General features: G+C 39.8%; 1 protein-coding gene across 4 annotated transcripts in view; it reads left to right on the top strand.

Moving 5' to 3' along the window:
• The window catches only part of LOC129762166 (uncharacterized), a 709,571-nt gene that overhangs the window by 256,619 nt on the left and 431,625 nt on the right, over positions 1-21,327 (top strand). For all 4 annotated transcript variants that reach the window (XM_055760172.1, XM_055760176.1, XM_055760173.1 and 1 more), the window contains one exon: positions 5,689-5,710. The gene's annotated coding sequence lies outside the window, so the exon portion shown is untranslated. The remainder of the gene's footprint in view (positions 1-5,688; positions 5,711-21,327) is intronic.

The raw sequence follows: 21,327 nt of genomic DNA, 5'->3' as shown, positions 1-21,327 counted from the left end.
GTATGAATGAAATATAGAAAAAAAAACTCACAAATGTAATATAATATAACTATCAATACCGAATACAATTATCAATTTTTCTAATCAGTAAAAACACGTTACTTTTTATATAGAGAAACATATTTGAAATAGAAAAGGTAGTTTTCTTTTATAATTTTCATTTTCGGAGTGTTAATTCAACCTTTTATTCGCCCTTATACGAATTTTGATTGGACTAACAACACCTAATACTATACATAGAGCATATGAGAAATCACTTTTCCGAATATTTCTTCACTTTTCCAATTTTTCTCGCCGTATGAAATTTTCTTGGTTGAAAATGAACACAACAAAACAGACGGCTTCAACCGAACTACCAGCTCTCGAACGGGAACACACCTTGGTTTTTATTTATGAAAATTGAAATAAATCGTTTCGTATTTTAAGTCATTTTTAACACAACTGCTACCATATACAATTTTACACTTACATTTGTGTTAATATTTTCACAATACACGATCGATCATTGATATGGAATATCACAAAGCAACCAACATTAAAGTTCCAAATTGAAATTTTATTTGCTAGAATTAATCGTAGCACTCACCTTACTCACACTATAAGAATGCCCCCGAATAGCATGTACTTGCAATACCGATTTCCCCCGGGCACCTTGGTTTTTATGTCACCGTTAGGGAACGGTGCAACAAAAGCTCCCCCTACTTTCATGTATTTGCAATGCCGATTTCCCCCAGGCAGCTTGATCTTGATGTCTCTGTTAGGGACCCGCCGCATGTGTTTTCAATTTCGACCAATCAGAAGTGGTTATTTCCGTTAAGATAGGGGTTGAGATTTTTCAATTGTTCGAAAGTTAGTTTCATGATATATGTTATTTTATCATATATAAAAAATTGTTATATAGTGCCGAAATCGATTGACGCAACAATTTCATCAATCTATCATGAAATGACTGAGCAATAAGCGTTTGAAATTGGACAATTTTCACGATGTGCTCGATTTTCGATTTTCAATTTGTACCCCAATATGTTCCCGAAAGACGTAATCCTACGTCAAAAGGACTTCTGTTGAGAACAGCGCAAAACGGAGATAAGTGTGTGCATATTTAATTGCTTCAAGCCATTGATATGTGGATATTTGTGTGTGTACGTGCGTGCGTCTTGCGTACGTATTGCGCTGTTGCGGGTGAACATGTCGATTCGAACGTGGCGACAAGGAGGATAGATAACGGGAGGGAAATATTTGCGCTAGGGTATTAGTAATGAATCTCTGCTGAGGCAAATATTCAGCCTTTTTCCAAGCAGCTGACATTGTTTGTTTTTCGTCATCATAAATGCTTCGTTTGTGCCTTTGACTTTGAATCGATGCTCGCTGCTCAAGCATTTAGGAGCGAGGGCATTTATTGATTATTAAAATGATTTTTCGGTGCTTCACCGTAGCGTCACCGTAGCGTCAGTTCAATGCATTGATGCAATATGCATTGAACTGACGCTACGGTGAAGCAGGTGTTAAGGTTGTGCACCAAAAAATCATTTTTATAATCAATAAATGCCCTCGCTCCTAAATGCTTGAGCAGCGAGCATCGATTCTGGGACCGAATGAGGTGTGCTTCCTGAGCCATGATGGTAAAACAGTAAAACAGCCAGTAAGCTGCACCGATGAATGCATCTCGAATATCGCGGTCATCTTCCGGATCATGATTTTGTCGTGCTTCCTATACCTAAGCTTATTCCGTTTTTTATCGTAGGATGTAAAATAAAGCTAGGGCACCTTATTCATGTTGAATCAGTTAATTGCAGTGGTTCAATGTACGTTGCAGTTCGTTCAGAAAGGCACTGTTCTTCGAACGCATTTTCTCATGGGTTCGATTTCAAAAGGGTGTACGAGCTGCCTGAACTCGAGGCTACTAATTAATGTGGATGGAGGACCAGACGAGAACCCTTGTTATAGAAAGATCATAGATATTTTCGATTTATCCTTTAAATCAATTGAATCTTGATGCGATATTCGTTGCTACCTATTTTCCACGACGCAGTACTTTCAGCCGAGTTAAACGTCGGATGCCTCCTATTTCCCGGGAGTTAGCTGGCTCAATACTTCCTCATGATCATGATGGATCGCACTTGGATGAAAAAATCAAAACAATGGACCCGGAACTGGAAATGAAACATTTGAAAATATCCATGTTATTTTTTTGAACCGATGAATTGTTGTCTGTCATTTACTTTTCGTATATAATTTCTTACAAACGACTACGGTTGAACGGTTTCACCACTATTTCGAGCATTTGCTCGATATCTCACCAATGCCACAATCCTTGCTAGCTTACCTGTATAGGCAAGACACTTAACGCCACCCCACGAAAAGTAGACTCGAGGGGTTAAATCATGGGTCATAATGAAAAATAAAAAAAATTATACTAATTTTATTATTCACTAGCTGACCCGGCAAACTTCGTCCCGCCCAAAATTCATTTAGCAAAACAACCTTCCCCCCTCCTTTAGAAAGGGAGGAATCTCTATCCTACATAGAAATATTGATTTCCCCTAAAACCTCCACATGCCAAATTTGAGTTCGTTTGCTTGATTAATTCTCGAGTTATGCTGAAATTTTTATTCCATTTGTATGGTAGCCCTTCCTTAGAGAGGGGGGGGGGAGGAGTGTCTATCCACCATACTAACATTTAATGCATCCGAAAACCTCCACATGTCAAATTTGGATTCGTTTGCTTGATTAATTCTCGAGTTATGAAGAAATTTGTGTTTCATTTGAATGACAGCCCCTCCCCTTAGAGAGGGGGAAACTGTGTCTATCCGCCATAGAAACTTTTATTGTACCCCAAAACGTCCATTCACCGAATTTGGGTTCGTTTGCTTAATTAATTCTCGAGTTATAAAGAATTTTGTGTTTCATTTGTATGGCAGCTCCTTCCCTTAGAGAGGGGGAAGGTGTGTTTATCCGCCATAGGAACATTTATTGTACCCTAAAACGTCCACTCGCTGAATTTGGCTTCGTTTGCTTGATTAATTCTCTAGTTATTAAAAAAAAAATGTGTTTCATTTGTATGGCACATGGCCAAAAGGTTGATAATGACTTTAGGTTGATGATTGGATGTTGTTACGGCCCAGTCCGAACACATAAAACACACACAATTTATTTATTAAAAAACACTTTATTGGCACAGCAAAACAAACTACAGAACACCTAACTCACTATAAACACGATTAACTTCGCAGCGCAAAACCTGGTTCCGCACCTGTAAAACAAAACAATTAGTACTGCTATATATATATATGAATACGTATTGTCACTTACCTTCTCTAACAGGAGCAATTACCTGGAAAGAACATTAGTTAGTTGTATCATGTATAATACTTACCACTAGCGGTAGGAAACAACACAAAACAACCATCACAACACATAAACAATAACAAACAAATTGTCAAAAGATTGAAACGGATGGAAACGAATCCGCTATACAAAGTGTAATTGTTTATGGCGAATATCCTAGACGCAACCGCTATTCAAATGACTATGGGACCAATCGTATAAATAGGGCAAGAAATGTTCAGAACAGTTCAGTTGCAAATAAACCACCGATCAGTATAACCAACCAGCTTTGGCTATATTCGTTCTCATCTCACCGCACCACGGGTAGCCAGTCTACTCTCAACTCTGGTCTCATCTCTACTACTAGAACTCTGCTCAGAAACCTCTGTGGGCGGAGACATATTGTCGCGGTAGACAGGATTCTCTACTCTACTCATCTCAACACTCTGGAACTCCGCTTAGAACCTATCTAGGCGGAGACAGATGTCATGACTACTTCTTGGTTTGGGAGGCGATCTGGCGTAGTGGTAACATCTATGTCTCTCACTCTAAAGGTCACGAGTTCAATTCTCACTCCCGACATTCTTCCAAAAATGGAAGTAAAAAGTGACGAACCAGCCAAATGAGTTGAAAATCACTATAATACAGATAAAAAAAAATACTTCTTGGTTTACATATTCAGTATTTCGAACAGGCTCTTCTATATTCGATTTGTCATTCATAAGAACAAGCGCATATTCCGCTTTGGTCAAGAATTAATTACATTTTTTTTTCTGAACGAGAATTCGTTTCCTATTTGTATACGTAAAAAAGGTAAAGAAAAATTATTAGTCAAAAATGCGACAAAAAGTCATTTCGCGCACAACAACCGTTTCCGCCAAATTATTCCTGTACTGAAACGTACCCAAATACAAGAATACCCGAAACGCACCATCTCAACCTCGAAATGCGTATTATTAAGAGATAACAGATTCTTAGCATTCCATACGAGAAGGGTTCGAACAGTATGTTACCAAATAGCTTAATTCTCAATTCAAAAAAAGAAGCGCAAAGCTGAAAAACCGTCATTAACTCACTTCGTGAAAAAAAAAATCCCGGCAAACCTTTCTCCGTGCCATAAATTGCTTCATCCGTTGTAATTCCCGGCGCCACGTGCATAATTTAGCTATGCCGCGCTCTCTCCTTCAAATGAGTGCCGTTTGTGAGTGCCCACGAGGGAGGCCACACCCTTTTGGTGCAGCGCGTTGCGAAGGCCAGAAATTACGAATTAAAAATCTAATTTTGATATTATCTCCCAGGAAAGAAGCATCATGATTCTCGTTTCCGTTGACTTTGTTTGTGTTTGTTCCATTTCACCCTGCCTAGAGATTACGATCCCCATTGCAGGATTCGGATGTCCCTTCTGTATATCTTTGCTTCTCAAACGGCATCCGAGTCGAATCTCCGGTGCGATATTGTTCCGTCCAGGCTATCCATTGTTCGCAATCATGCATTCATCACCACCACCACCATCGCCATTGCCAGATGAGTTTTTAGAGGGGGGGGGAGGGTGTGGGGTTGAAGGTAAACTCAGGATGAGGTGAAAACTGCTCATTCGGAAGGGGATTTGGGGTGAAAATGGATTCCCACAGGTGAATGAAAAATTCATCCACTCTTGGCTTCGCAGCACGATCCCATAGGGGCATCTCTTTGTGGCGTCGATTTTTTTTTTCATCCACAAACAGCCAAAAGTCTCTGGAATAACACACGCGCTCCGGATTCCAGCCCCCGGTCCAGGTCCAAAGCCCACGCTACTGCCTGCAGTTCGACCATTGTTGAGAAAGAATCGCAAGCAAGAAGAGGTCGTTTTTAATGAACTTATTGCGGATTATGCCGTGTGATGGCCCATTTTTCAGAGAACCCTTATTTTTCAGATTGCCTGTTGAGAAGTGAATAATTTTAATTATGATTATGACGGTTGGGGAGTGCGATAACTGACGAGGGGGCGAAAGGATTGGCCATGATTGACCTCCTCGCTCCGGGCTGTTGTTGTTGAAAGCGGAATGATTGGTCAATTTTTTCCCGCGGCTGGAAAAGTGAATTGAGATGATCGCTCTTTTCCATTTTCCCCACAAATAATCTGTAATTACCAGCAATATCACATAACCCTAATCTTTGTGCGGTACAAAAGATAGCAAAAAGGTTTCATGATTTCATGAAGGCTTTCATGGGATTGGAGGGATCCATGTTTCTAACCGGGCAATCAATTTATTTTCTTTTATTTGATATAAAATGTCATGGGATAAATACCCAATTTCCAGCGAAGCAACGATTCATCTTCCTCAGACTAATATCTCTCGTCTTTTCTATCTTTCTTTTCAGAGGACAGACCGCATCGAACAAGGTAATTTTTCCGCCCGATTCGTCCACATTTTCCACGTGACATCCCTTTATCAACGCCACAGTGGTGAGTCGTACAATTTTCTCTTTCGCTCCATCATCGGGTCTCCGAGGTTAACGGGAAACCCCCCCACACACGGAGGGACTCATTTTCAATATCTGGGCACAATTCCGTCAAATCATTGGGCTGGCAGTCTCACACACATACACACACAAGCACACATACAGGGCATGCCAGGGAAGATGACGGTGAATGTTGCCTGTCACTGCACAACACAATGTGGGCCAGGCGCAGGTATTGATTGGTTGTGTTGTCATGTTGTCCTCGGAATCCGTCCGGTTTTTTTTTTGCGTCGATCACCACAAATCTCCACCCGGCTTGGACGAAGTCCTGTTTTCCCTCGTCTTCCTCCTCGCTCACTTTGGTTTGGTCTAATCCGGTCCGTCCGGCGGTGGACATTTTCCGCCCCATTGAAGCCGAGGCCGAGGACAAAAGAGGACAGCACGAAACCCCAAGCAGCTTTCTGTAACCGAGATTTCTCTGGGTTTTGTGTTGTGTTGCCTTCTGGAAATTTGATTAACGGATAGAAAAGCGGTGCGGACACAGGGCTGCCAGCTGTGGCCGGCAAAACATTTTAGAACATTCAACATGGGCCATGCGGAAGGAAATTCCATGCGGTATAGAAATGAGAAATAACGGATTGCAATCATTGCAACTTAACCGAGAATGAGCCTTCTGAATGAAAGGATAGTGAACAAAAACGAGAGTTTTGTTACCGTTGTTGTTGTGATTGTTTGTTTCTGAATTGTACCTCGATCGAGGTAAATGTGAAACATGAAGAAAGCGAAGAAAAAGCTATTGTTTGTCGAGTGATTGCTGCTCACATCGAGCGGAAGCAGTTGGGGTATTTCGATGTAAAACTACGTCTTTGATTGCAATACTGGGGGTAATTCTAGGAAATTGAAAATTAGGTAGAATGGAATTTGGTCAGATTATTATGCAAAATGATTGTTAAGGCGAATTTCAAATTCATATTGAACAGTAGTATGCGTTACGATTAGTTCTCTTCAATCCATAGAGTGGGAATATGGGGACTTGGCTTAGCCTATAAATGCTGACCAAAGATAAGGCTCATTCTCTTTTATCATCACCATCGGTCATCGACTATATCTATTCAGTAACTAGCTGACCCGGCAAACTTCGTCCCGCCCAAAATTTATTTTTTCGTTATCACATCCACGTTTTCTTACTAAGCGCACGTTCATAGGAGCAATCGCAGAACTGTTCATTGATTGATCTTCTAATCTATCCTTTTACTATAAAATTCCTAGTACTATCAGATTAATTTCAGACACAATTCTTGTTCAAGACTTTTCAACCACTAGCAAATAACATGTTTCTCCGTTACATGGAATAAATGTATGATAAGAAAATATGACAGAATAAAGGCAGCCCTAAATCGGATGATTCCTTCCTCGAGTTTCGCTCTTATCAACACATTCGGTGATCCATTTTTATTTATATAGATAGAAGACGATATAGGAGTGCGTTTTATCACATTAAAATCCATTGACGCTTTTGAACGAAGATCATTTTCATTACCGCAAACATCAAATGGACTAACTTATCAACGATCGAGGATCGCTCCAACGATCTTCGATGCAAAGTATGGGGGTATCAATTGTGATAATATGTACATTACTGATGGGTCCACTATAAACGAGTTCACAGGATTTGGAGTGTTCAACAAAATTTTCAGCACCTCCCATAGTCTTCAGTTTCCTTGCTCAGTGTATATTGCTGAATTGGCAGCGATACACTGGGCGCTGGACAGCGTCGCCTCACGACCTGTTGAACACTACAGGGAAACTTCGATATAACGTACCCTCGTTATAACGTACCCTCGATATAACGTCACTCGATATAACGTACATTTTACCTCGATATAACGTACACATTTCCAAAGTGCAAAGGAATTTTTTTTCAATATTTTTTTTTCTGATAGAACAATGAATTACCTGTATTGTGATGCTAAAACAAGTTTTGTACCTTCAATACATCCCGAAATACAGCTGGTTTTGTGATTCCGGATTCTAAATGAATCAGGCTATAATCAACAGTACGAAGGAAAACATCATGAGAAAGGCTGGCTTCGTCTTCTGATTGAAGTTATTCATTAACTTTACTAAAACAGCAACACAATAATGTATTATAGAATACGTTTGTGAGTACTTTAATATGCTTCGATATTACGTACAATTCGATACAAAGTACAATTTTGAAAGTGAAATGTACGTTATATCGAAGTTTACCTGTATTACATTGTAACGGATAGTCTTAGCTCCGTCGAAGCTATCCGTTCAGTGAGGCCGGAAAAGCACTCGCCGTACTTCCTTGAGAGAATACGAGAAATTTTGAGTTTTTTATCCAGACGCTGTTATGTCATTACCTTTGTGTGGCTGACTCATTAGCAAAAGTAGGTGCGATTGAAGGCGATATTTATCAGCGTCAAATCGCCTTCAATGAATTTTACTCTTTAGTCCGTAAAACTACCATCGCTAACTGGCAACGCAAATGGAACGAAGATGAATTGGGCCGGTGGCTTCACTCGATTATCCCTAAGGTTAGCCTCAAACCATGGTTCAAAAGTCTGGACTTGAGTCGGGACTTTATTCGCACCTTCTCCCGACTCATGTCCAATCACTGTTCGTTAGACGCGCTACTCTTTCGTTTCAATCTGGCCGGCAGCAATATCTGCGTTTGTGGCCGAGGTTACCACGACATCGAGCACGTTGTTTGGTCGTGCGAGGTGTATCTTGTCGCCAGATCGAATTTAGAGAACTCCCTTCGGGCTAGAGGAAGACAGCCCAATGTGCCGGTGAGAGATGTGTTGGCTCGGTTAGACCTTGATTATATGTCCCAAATATATGTTTTCCTTAAATCTATCGATGTTCGTGTGTGATTATCCTTATATCCTTATACCCTCCATTTCTTCCTTTGTGAGTAATTGGTCCGCTTGCTATAAACAGGAGAATGAAATGTAAATTCACAACAGATGTACGAATAGATTTAAGAATTGAGTGTGTGTGATTATCAACATTGTAATAATTTCCTTATACCCCATCCTTTTCCTGAGAAAAATATGTCACCCTCCTAAACTCGAGTACACCGCGAGTAATCGGTTTCCCACATTACTAACCATAGATTTAAGAAAATTGTTCATATATATAGTTTTAAAAATATATTTAAGATTTCGGCTCCTTTAAACTTATATAACTGAGCCTGTAAAAATAAACGAATTTATAAAAAAAAAATGGACTAACAACGCTTGTCAATATGTAGTATGGGTGATGGGTTGGATTAGTTTATTATTGTTTAGTAATTTATTTCCAAAATGTGAAATCTTATAATGCGGGGATATTAACTGCTTTATCAAATCGGATTGGTGATGTGGCTTTATTATTAGCTTTGCTTATTACTATTACTTCGACAACTCGCAAGCAGGTTGGTCGAACTTATATTTGATCCGATACAGGTTTTCTTTTACATCCGTTTCTAGTGTACAGTAAAACCTGTTTTTGTGCGGTTTTTTTTGTGCGAATTTCTTTTGTGCGATTTTCTGTTCTTGTGCGGTTTTCTTTTGTGCGATTTTTTTTGTGCGCTGTATGAAAAGAAGCATATTTGACGAAGTTATCGTCCATTCAGTTTTTTTCGATGGTTTATATGCATTCCAGTGTGAAAAAAACATTTTTTCGTCTCAATTATCCACTACTGAAATCATTCCCCTTCTCTCATCAAAAGCTCTAATTTTTTGCATGACATGATTTCTAACAGAAACACGTGTCGACATGCAACTAAAAGCACAAAACAGCCACGCGTGACCGGAAAGGCAAAGTGTCCCATCGCAAAGCAGGAAAACAAAAGGAAATTGAATGGGGAATGGCGTGGATTTGAGTTATTTTCTTGGAGGAAACTTTTTTATGCGGTCCCTATCTACCGCACAAAAAAAGTCTTTTTTCAAAATGTGTACCGAACACGATTTTTTAAAGCTGCTGGTGAAGTTTTGCACGATTTTTTTTATGCGACCTTTTTTGTGCGGTCCCTATCCCCCGCACAAAAAAGGTTTGTCTGTATATTTTTTTTTCATTTGGTGCGCTGCGAGCGAAGTAAAGCTCATAAAAAGTTGCGTTGGCATTAGGGATGTCCATTTTTCTTACATCACAGTTGAACTTTTATTGGAACTTTTTTCATTTTCAAATTACACATAGTAACAAAAATTGAGATAAATAAAATGTCAACACTAACTAACATAGAAATGGCATTTCTTTTACTAATTTATATTTTTCAAATTATTATATTCTGTTCATATCGAACAGTTGTCTACTACTTCGATTTTATTAATATGACAGCGGGCGGGGAGGATCCCCCATCCACGCCAAAGAATATATCTGATAACGAACCTCCTCCTGAAGAGCAGGAGGATGAAACAGAACTTGAAGATGGAAAATTCTGTATACGAAATAGAAAGCTCCGAAGATGAAGAATCTGACGAAAAGCAGGACTTTCGTCTAAAAGAATACCCTGAGTACGCCAAAAGCTCATTTATTGTATACTTTAGAGGAAAATCCAAACCTCTTAACGTCATTCGCATCTCAAAAGAACTGACACAGAATTTTTCCGATGTTACCGAGATTACTCGGATGGGGCCAGACAAATTACGAATTGTCGTCTCCAGCAGGACCCAAGCGAATAAAATAACGCGCTGTGATCTCTTTGCGATTGAGTACCCTGTTGCGACATTGAAATAGACGGTGTTATACATGAAAAGGGTTTGACTCGAAAAGAGATACTCGAAGGTGTCGGTCTCTTTAAGAACTCCTCACTCGAAACTGTGAAGATTCTTGCATGCGATCGACTGAAACCTGTGTCACATAAAAATGACAAAAGAGTTCTCAATCAAATTCTCGGCCAAACTCTTTTCGTGTGACTTTTGAGGATTCCGCCCTTCCAAGCTACGTTGGAAAAGGAGCACTTCGTTTACCTGTTCGATTGTTTGTACTCCGGGTAATGAAATGCAACTCGGTCACACGGCCGCCTATTGTTGCAAAAAAAAAAAAAAACGTTACGCAGATTGTGGAGAGAGCCATGATGAGAATTCTTGCGCGAATGAGCGCAAGTGTCTTCATTGCGGCGGGACTCCTCATGATTTTACTCAATGCCAGGTGTACATACAACGAGGAGAAAAAATCAAGCGTTCCCTAAAGGAACGTTCCAGGCGGACTTATGCAGAAATGCTTAAGAGTTCCGTGCCAACGACTCAGGACAATCCCTACTCCATTCTGCAGAACGACGAGCCTGTTGCTGACGCTCCCAATGCAGGAAGTTCCGGTACATGGCAGAATGCCATCAGGAAATGAAAAATTACTTCTTCTCCATCACTCCCCAGAAAAAAAAGTTACAGGAAGGTTGTGTCCGAGACACGACCGCATAGTTGACGTAGGATTCCGTTAAGCTATCTGTTGATTTTGGATATGTTTGAAGAATTACATAGTTAAACTCTCTGATAATGATTTAGTGGCCTCCTGAAAAGGGCCGTTTTGTTTGGTTGTTGGGTATTGTTTGTTCACTCCTCCAGTGTTTACCGAGTGATGATGACAGAAGGATGGTAAACAGTCGTTGGATGGTACGTATCAGATAAAAGATACCGAAGTGGAACGAGATATGAAACTGCCCTCTGTGATCCTAGACGAGATGCCTGCTGTGTTATGTATGGATGAAATAAAGGCCCTGATTCTCGAATACACTTCACGGTGGAAACGAAATGAACGGCACGCCATTGACCTACGTTTTACGAGTTAGTGAAGTGTCGAAGATAATGATGAGTTTTCAGGCAGAATGAGCACTTTTCAAATAGAAAATCATTAATGAAAATTATCTTCTTCGTATCAAATTGGTATTCAATGTGAGTGGAAAACTTTGTTTTCTTCATGTGGTATAATAATCCCATACAAAAATCTCATCTGAAGATAATTTGATATAATGATAAATTTAGTGGGAAACTAATCTCGCATCCAGATGTCGACACCGTACCGTTGTCATCGCGAATGCGTTTCATACCGTTTCCACCGTGAAGTGTATTCGTAGTGTATTCGAGAATCAGGCCCAAAGACAAAAAAACTCACCAATGTAATATAAGATAATTACCAATACCGAACACAATCATCATTTTTTCTCACCATAGAAACATATTTGAAATGGAAAAGGTAATTTTCTTTTATAATTTTTACTTTCTGAGTGTTTATTCAACCTAATGCGAATTGTAATTGAACTAACCTAATACTATATGTAGAGTAATCACTTTTTCTAATATTTTTCCACTTTTCCATTTTTTCTCGCCGTATAAACTTTCCTTGGATGAAAATGAGCACAACAAAACAGACAGCTTAAACCAAACGACTCGTTCTCGAGCGGGAACACACCTTGGTTTTTATTTATGAAAATTGAAATAAATCGTTTCATATTGATATTGATATATAGCCATTTTCAATCACACACAACTGCTACCATATACAATTTTACACTTACACTTGTGCTGAATTTTTCACATTTATATGAAATTACACGAAGCAACCAACATTGAAACTCCAAATTTAAATTTTATTTGTTAGAATTATTCGTATCGTTCTCCTTACTTGCAATATGAAGATGCCCCCGAATTTCATATATTTGCAATGCCGATTTCCCCCAGGCAGCTTGGTTTTGATGTCTCTGATAGGGACTCGCCGCATGTGTCGTCAATTTCGACCAATCAGAAGTGGGTATTTCCGTTAGGATAGGGGATCAGATTTTTCAATTGTTCGATAGTTAGTTTCATGACATATATTATTTTCTTCAATATAAAAAATTGTTATGGAGTACCGAAATCGATTGACGCAAAAATGTCATCAATCCATCATGAAATGACTGAGCAATAAGCGTTTGAAATTGGACAATTTTCACGATGTAATCGATTTTCGATTTTCAATTTGTACCCCAATATGTTCCCGAAAGACGTAATCCTACGTCAAAAACCGAAACTTCCCAAGTTGGAATGAAAACTCGAATCGAACGTGCTGAGAATAGACCGAAGCAAGTACCCCCTGGTTTAACCGGTTCTTCTACGCACCAGGGATTCTCAGCACTTCCCGGAGCAGTACCCAACCCGTCTGTTCGTTTTTCGCGGTCGAGGCAACAGCCACAATCTGGCTTGTTTGCGATTTCTGACCTGGTGGACCTGGTTTATATATATGCCTCCCAGAACTATGGTTGGCCGCCATCAGTTTTTTGATATCATCGAGGCATTGCCGAAACCGCGGCTAATCTTAGGTGGCCTCAACTCCCATGGAACAGCATGGGGATCACTCTACGATGACAACCGTGCCACTTTGTTTTATGATCTGTGCGACAATTTCAAATTGACAGTTTTGAATACTGGGGAAGCATCTAGAATAGCCAACCCTCCTGCACGGGCAAGCATGCTAGAGGCATTCCAAGATCCCCACGGTAGTGATCACCTACCAATAATTTTATCGACCGCAAATGGATCAAGTTCTCGTGAGTCAGTCAATATATCGTATGACCTCACGAAAAATATTGACTGGAGAAAATTTGCGGAAATAATATCTGAAGCAATCGTTTCAATGCATGAACTTCCTCCACTCGAAAAGTATAACTTTATGTCAGGTTTGATCTACGAAAGCGCACTTCAAGACAAGGAGTGTTCAAAGGTCATCCGCTTTCGAAAAATTCAGAAAAACTGGATTAGTAGAATGGTTTCGAAAGTACTAAGCTCTAGAAGCCAAACTAAAAGGTTTGATTAAAGCAAAAAATCGTGGATATTGGCGGAAGTTCGTCAATGGTTTGTCAAGGGAGACCGCTATGAGCACTCTTCGTAATACGGCTAGGAAAATGCGTGGCTGGAACCATACAAACGAAAGTGAGGAATACTCTGACCGTTGGATTTTTAACTTTACAAGGAAGGTTTGCCCAGAATCCGTTCCTGCACAAAACGTCGTACGCGACATTCCACTTCAAGGCGATTATGGGGGAGCCTCCGTAGCCACATTGGTTGCGCGTTCGCTTAGTAAGCGATCGATCGTGAGTTCGAAACTCAGGGCCCTCATTGACCATCTTTGTGTTGTTACAGAATAACTACGTCCACGCAACAATCATCAGGGATGGAGATCGATCCACGGTCGAAATAAGATCGATTCATCCATACAACTGCGCTGCTCTGCAAGACACATCGGGCTGCTGTTCTATAAATAACTCAACAATGATCAATCAACTGTCTCCGCTGTCCGGTCTAACTGGATAATGGAAGAACAGATAGAAAAACTCTTACGCCTAAATGGCTGCTACTGTGTAAATGTGTGTACCATATGGAATGGTATAGAAGGGAATACTCTAACGCCGAAAAAATTGCAACTGTGTAATGTGTTAATTATAGATATGATAAATATGTGACATGTACACGATTAAAATTCGGCTCTGTTACAGCTAAAATGCCAATGAGCCTGAAATAAATAAATGGGACAAAAAAAAGGCGATTATGAGAATTTTTCGATGGTGATATTCTCAGTGCCCTTCTCTCATGTAATAATTCAGCTCCGGGGTCGGACAAAATTAAATTCAACTTGTTGAAGAATCTTCCCGACTTGGCAAAACAGCGTTTGCTGAACATGTTCAACAAGTTTCTGGAGCTGAATATTGTCCCGCATGACTGGAGACAAGTGAGAGTGATAGCCATACGAAAACCCAAAAAGCCGGCTTGCGATCACAACTCGTATAGGCCGATTGCAATGTTATCCTGTATTCGTAAATTGTTAGAGAAAATGATTCTACTTCGTTTGGACAAGTGGGTTGAAGCGAACAATTTGCTGTCAAATACGCAGTTTGGCTTCCGCCGAGGTAAAGGGACAAATGATTGTCTCGCGCTGCTATCTTCTGAAATCCAAATCGCATTTGCTCGCAAAGAACAAATGGCTTCCGTTTTTCTCGATATCAAAGGGGCATTTGATTCAGTTTCCATGGAAATTCTCCCAGAGAAGCTCCATAATCGTGGACTTCTGGATAATTTCCTTTACAATTCACTGTCAGAAAAGCACATGTTTTTCAATCATGACAGCTCGAAATCTTCTCGTTACAGTTTTATGGGCCTACCGCAAGGCTCCTGCCTAAGCCCCCTCTTGTACAGTTTTTACGTCAATGATATGAATGATTATCTAACTAGAGACTGCACGTTGAGACAACTTGAAGACGATGGAGTTATTTACATCACGGGTACTAATACCGTCGTTCTGCAAAAGTCGTTGCAAGATTTCCTGAATAATCTGTTCACGTGTTCAAGCAAATTTTCCGATATCCTCTGTACACCCTTGGCGTCTCTTACGTTTCGAGTCACCCTACAGCTGCGGAGGTCGATCTGCTGTCAAAACAAACAGCAAAACAGAACCGGTTAGCAAACAGCAATTAATCCGAGTAAAATTTCACTAGTGGAATTTATGTGTTTTAGTCAGAAAATTTAGGAAAATTCGATACTTCGATAATTCGATTGTGAGCCTAATTCATCTTAGATCATCGTTCAGTTTATTTTGAGAGACGGTAGGTGATTTTGTTGCTTATCGATGGTCGAAAACTTTGTTTTGAAATTTCGAGTACCACTGATAAGAAAAATGCGTCTTTACTTTTTGTAGATGCCTCGTAGGCGCTAGATGCCTATGTATGGATTAACAAACGGCAGATCTGGACATGGACATGTCATAAACAAAGCCAGGCATAGCTCATGATATTCCCTCGTTCAACGCTCATCGGCACATCTCCCGTGGATGCTCACCCAAACTGGGAACAAAACTCTCGTGTTTACTCCGGACAGAAGCAGAAATTTGTTCATCACATTCTTGATCTCGAGAACCGTCTGGCTTTTGAAGTGCCCAGAAAAAAAAACAACATGAAACATCCTTTCAATACGATAGCATAAGTGGTGGCTGAGATTCTGAGCCATTCATGTCGCAAAACCTAACACTGTATCAGCAGCGAGAACCATCTTTGAACAGCTTTTTCTTGCAGTCAAAATAGGGTGAGTGGGGGCAATTTGGACCCCCAACGGTGAGTGGGGGAGAGGCTATAGATAATCTCCACGTGGACAATTTAAATACATAATTTGAAAAAAAATCACATCTTTTTTCAGCAGTAAATGAAATTTATTCTGTATTTTCGAGAAATTTATCGGTATATTTATCAATAAAAAGATTGAGCTGGCTAATAGTGCTTACCGGACGAAAATCCATATTTTTCATATCGTTAAACTTCTTCTTCTTTGTTTTTAAGAGGCTTTAAACTTTGCAGTTCATTCGCCTCTAAGCATCGTTAAACTTTTTTTCTAAAATGTGTATATCCTGATAGTAACGCACATCAACCGAGAGTAATCGATTTATTTTCATTGGTTTAAGAGGATAAGAATGACAGGATGAAGACCCCTTCAAAGCATGCTAGAATGTTGTAATATCAGAAATACACGACATTGTTTTACTACATTGAGTTTTTGGTTCAACATCCGCTCTTGATGTAAAACCCGTTTAGATTTCATCTTTTGAAAACTCCCAAGGCGAAAATGGAATACACACAACAAACTCTTTTATGGAACCACGAACTGTATCTCTCGAGAAGTGTTCTTAGCAGCGATGCTCTTCTTCGTTCTGGAATACGCTTCTATTGGTTCTATTGGTCGGACTCGATTATATACAGACTCGATTATATGTGATTCGACTATATACAGTTTTATTATATTCAGTTTGGAAAAAAATATTTTTTTTAATATTTCAAATATGGCTTATTTCATGAAGAAATGTAACCTTTCAATGTTAAGGTGAAGTTCAAGTGGCTATTACATGTACAGTGGGGTAAAAATCGTGACTTTTGAAGATTTTGCTTGAATTTTCACCAGGAATTGTTAATATCGATATTGCAGCGAAATTAAGAAAGATAGACGTTGGGTGTCAAAGAACAAATTGTAGAGCGGTTAGAGAGCTTTAATTTAATTGACAGGAACAATCAAGTTTAACCCTCTACAGCCCAAGCCCGCCTTTATACGGGCTTCACGGATTCTCTTTTCGAATTATCCAGACATTATTTTCAATGTTCACCACCACTAGAACGTCTTTAGAATATTTTCATCTATCACACATACACATTGGATTTATGCTGTCAGATTTCTACTAGGAGTATTTTATGTTGAAAGTCGGAAATTCGAGATAAAAGTGGATAGGTTTTTTAGGTTAGGTTTAATATGAATCTTCAGGATAAAATTAATAATAACACATTAAAAATTAATAACTTTTAAGTTTTCACTTATAAAATGTTATTAAAATCCATAAATTTAGATTTTTTTTATCCCATTTATTTTTTATTAAGGCTCATTAGCAATCTAGCTGTAACAAAGCCGAATTTTAATCGTGTACATGTCACATGGATATCTATCTATAATTAGCACATTACACAGTTGCCATTCGCCAGTATTCCTTCTATACCATTACATATGGTACATTCACACAGTAGCCATTTAGGCGTAAGAGTATTCTTTCTGTTCTTCCATTATCCAGTTAGACCGGACAGCGGAGACAGTTGATTGATCATTGTTGAGTTATTTATAGAACAGCAGCCCGATGTGTCTTGCAGAGCAGAGCAGTTGTATGGATGAATCGATCTTATTTCGACCGTGGATCGATCTCCATCGCTGATGATTGTTGCGTGGACGTAGTTATTCTGTAACAACACAAAGATGGTCAATGAGGGCCCTGAGTTTTGAACTCACGATCGATCGCTTACTAAGCGAACGCGCAACCAATGTGGCTACGAAGACCCCCAGATAAATTTAGATGTTTCATTTCAAAATCCTGTACTCAATTTTCTCATCTTTCAAATGGAAGCAACAGAATCGTTTTCCGTAGCGTATATTTTAATGTAGAGCCAGTTTGAGGTAACTGAGTCCGAAATAGAAAAAAAGTTCTACAACTCTGAAATTCGAACATATGCGTAGATGGATATTTTTCATCAAATATGATCGTTTATCACCTCCTGAGGGATTCTGGATAAATTTATTTTTTGACGTAGGACTACGTCTAACCGGAAGATATAGGGGGTGAAATGGAAATCTAGGCACTGAACAAGTAGGAAAAAATGCAAGATTTGGAACGCTTATAACTCGAGCATTTCTCAATAGATCGCAAAGGTTTTTGCATGAATTGATAGGAAATATATCTACGCATCTATCATAATGAATAACATTTCATTTTTCTTGAGATAAATAATTGAATAATTGTGAAATATCAAGCATTGTCAAAATGCACTATGTGCCCATTTTTGATTGGTCCATTTTGTGCTCCTCAAATCGTACCGACCAAAACGGGCAACCAGAGCAGCAGCGAAATAGAATGAAGCACGATTGGAAAGGAAAAAGAAAAAAATGAACGAAACATTGGTCGCAGTCTCACACATGCGTAATTCTCGAGCCAGCCAGTCAGCTTAAAAATCCCCGCTCCGCTGCCGTAACGATCATTCTTTGTGTGGACACCGACTGGACAACATCGTTTCTGGACGGGCTGGACGGCGAGGGATCGAGTGCCTTTCTCAAGGCAAGAGGACGGAGGTGGTAGCGCTGGAGTAGAATAGATTAGAGTTTTCAAAGGGCCTTTCTCAAGGCTAGAGACGAATGAACTGCAAAAGTTTAAAGTCTCTATAATACAAGACCTTCCTTCCTTCCGTAACGATCATTCTCATTCAAACCGTACACCACATCGGTTCGCATCACAACACATCAACAAACCAACCCAAGCAGTCATGTATGGACATGATAAAGGAGGAAAAGTGAAGGGAAAGGCAAAATCCCGCTCGAATCGTGTTGATCTGGAGTTCCCCGCAAGGGTAGCTAGGCCGAGCGCGTTAGTACCAGTGCACCAGTCCACCTAGAAAAACCGCATTCAGAACAGAACACATTCAGTTCGGTGGACATCAAGACAACAACAGGCAGTTGCAGCGAGTGGCGAATGGCAAACGCAATCGCAAAACGGCAGCAGGTAGCAGAAGAACAAAGTTTGTTCATTATACAAACTGCTTTGGTGGCAAATCCAGAACATAGCGGCATCGAGGGCGTTCGAAATGGGTTTTTTCAAAATCACGAGTACAAAGTTTTCTAAATTGGAACCATTCCATAAAACAAGGCGCTTTTCAGGGCCATTAAACCTTCCAAAAAAGAGTTTAGGAAATACAGTTCAATGGTTTCTAAAACATTATCCAAAATAATAATAAAACACAAATTGATTTTTTCATAATTTGTTTGCCAGGATCTGATGAGTATGTGAATTTGGCATTTGTTCTGAGCTTATTGATAGTTGGGGACTTTCCTGATTATTCAATTTTCACCAATTCTTAAATTGTTTCCAGATTGAAAGTACAGTAATTTACTATTAGTTCGACATTTAGCTAATTGGACGGACATGTAATGCGACTTATTTAGTTGGACATTTTTGTAAACATAGAGTTCGGGGTCCAAATTATGACCCCACATTGAAAGTCGCCACTGTACCACTGTCATCGCAAATGTTCAATTACAGGTTAAAATTACCTCCAATCCGATACTGAGTGGTGGTAATGCGACGTGCCATTGAATGTAATTTACTGTAAAATATGTCACAAGCTGGATGGGAAGAAATTTTCCAACTGTGAAAGCTGTGGCGAGTGGCAAATGCAATCGCTAAACAGGAAGGTTTAGCCGAACAAGATGGGGATATCGAGTGATAACAAAGCAATAAACTCTTTAGATTGAAGATAATTTTGTGATCCTGAAAAGGACCCTTTTTAGCCTGCATGTGAATCCAACGAGCGAACAAATCGTAATGAATGTATTTTTCTTCTTCTTTCTTTGTTTTTAAGAGGCTTTAAACTTTGCAGTTCATTCGCCTCTAGCCCAGTGAAGAGCCACAATAAAACCAGCCCAGAGGGGACTGGCGAAAGGGAAACCAACAAAATCACTCATCAGATCTGTCCGCTCGATTTTCGAATCAAGAAGAAGGTAGGAAGGGATCCTATGCTTCATAAGATATTTAATATATGCTGTAAAGAAAAGTAAATATTTACTGATCCGAGGACCAAAGCAGTAACGAAGCACAAGTGACCCAGCGAAAGGCGTGTTCCAAAAACAAAAAAACAAAAAGGCCCTTCTCAGGAGGATGGGAAGGAAAGGAATGGAAAGGATTTGGGTGGAATTAGTGGAGTGGAAGGGGGTGGGAGTGGTATGGGAAGGAAAGAGGGGAGGAGTGGGTGTGGGGTGGGGTGAAATGAAATGAAATACAGTTTGAATAGATAATAAAATATAGTGGTTTTGAATTTAATGGTATATAGTAGAGCTGAAAAATGGAGAGGTTTATTTAATGAATTTATCCTCCTTGGTGAGTGTGGCTGTAAAGTTAGGAAATCAGTTAAGTAATGTAATAAATGGAATATATATGTGAGAATATGTAATAATACATGTATATACACACATGAACACGCATACATGACCGTGAAGTGGCGAACTGTAATAAATAAACAATTTCAAAAGTACTTAGTATTTCGATTTAGATTTTACCAAAGAAGTCGGTTTCTTTCAGAAACTCAATTAGATTGGTTTCTTGGGTCTCGTCTCTACTGAGGATATCTCGGAGACTCTGACCTATATTGTGTCGGGCTCGAGCATCTTTGGTATGTTGGCATTCTAATAGAAGATGGCTAACGGAAACGGGTGCTTCATTGCAAGCACATTGGGGTTTTTCGGCTCTGTAGAACAAGTGTGAGTGGGTGAAGTTAGTGTGCCCAATTCGAAGACGGGTAAGGACTTGCCTTTCCCTACTATTGAGACGGTCCTCCCAAGGGAGAGTGGAATTTTTGATTTTATGAAGATGAGTGGGACGGCTGTTTATCCAGCATATGTCCCAACTTTCACGGACTTGCTGTTTTACCCAGCGGACAATGTCAGATGGAGGACAGGGCATGTCTGGGGGTTCTATTTTGCTGCCCTTGCCGGCCAGTATGTCGGCGGCTGTGTTTCCGCGGATTCCTGAGTGACCAGGAACCCAGCAGAAGGAGATGTTTTTATTTGCAAGTCCAATTTGCAAGTCCTTCGGAATTGGGCCCTGTTTGCTTAATCCATGGGTGTTTGCTGTTTCCACTTAGAAGGTCATGGAGACAGCTAGCTGAGTCGGAAAATATTGTGGTAGGAAGGAAATCATGGGTGCATTCTTGGGTAGCTATTAAAAGAGCGAAAGCTTCCGCACTGGAGATGGAGCATTGCGGTGGAAGAGAAAAGCTACCTATGTATCTACTCTCAAAAATTCCACATCCAACTCCATCGGCATTGACTGAACCATCTGTGTATACCTGGTGATTAATTTGAAAATTGGATGCAACGAGGTTATTGAAGCAGGCTTTGACTTTTGGAGAAGGGTATCCCGCCCGAACTGCCTTGAGAAGTTCAAGGTTAATGTTCGGCGGTTTGACGTTCCAATTTCTTCCAGTCGCAGATGAACGTTCACATATATCGGGAAGAT

This window comes from Toxorhynchites rutilus, chromosome 1, assembly GCF_029784135.1.
Source record: "Toxorhynchites rutilus septentrionalis strain SRP chromosome 1, ASM2978413v1, whole genome shotgun sequence".
Lineage (NCBI taxonomy): Eukaryota > Metazoa > Arthropoda > Insecta > Diptera > Culicidae > Toxorhynchites > Toxorhynchites rutilus.
This window is presented reverse-complemented; position numbering and strand designations above follow the sequence as displayed.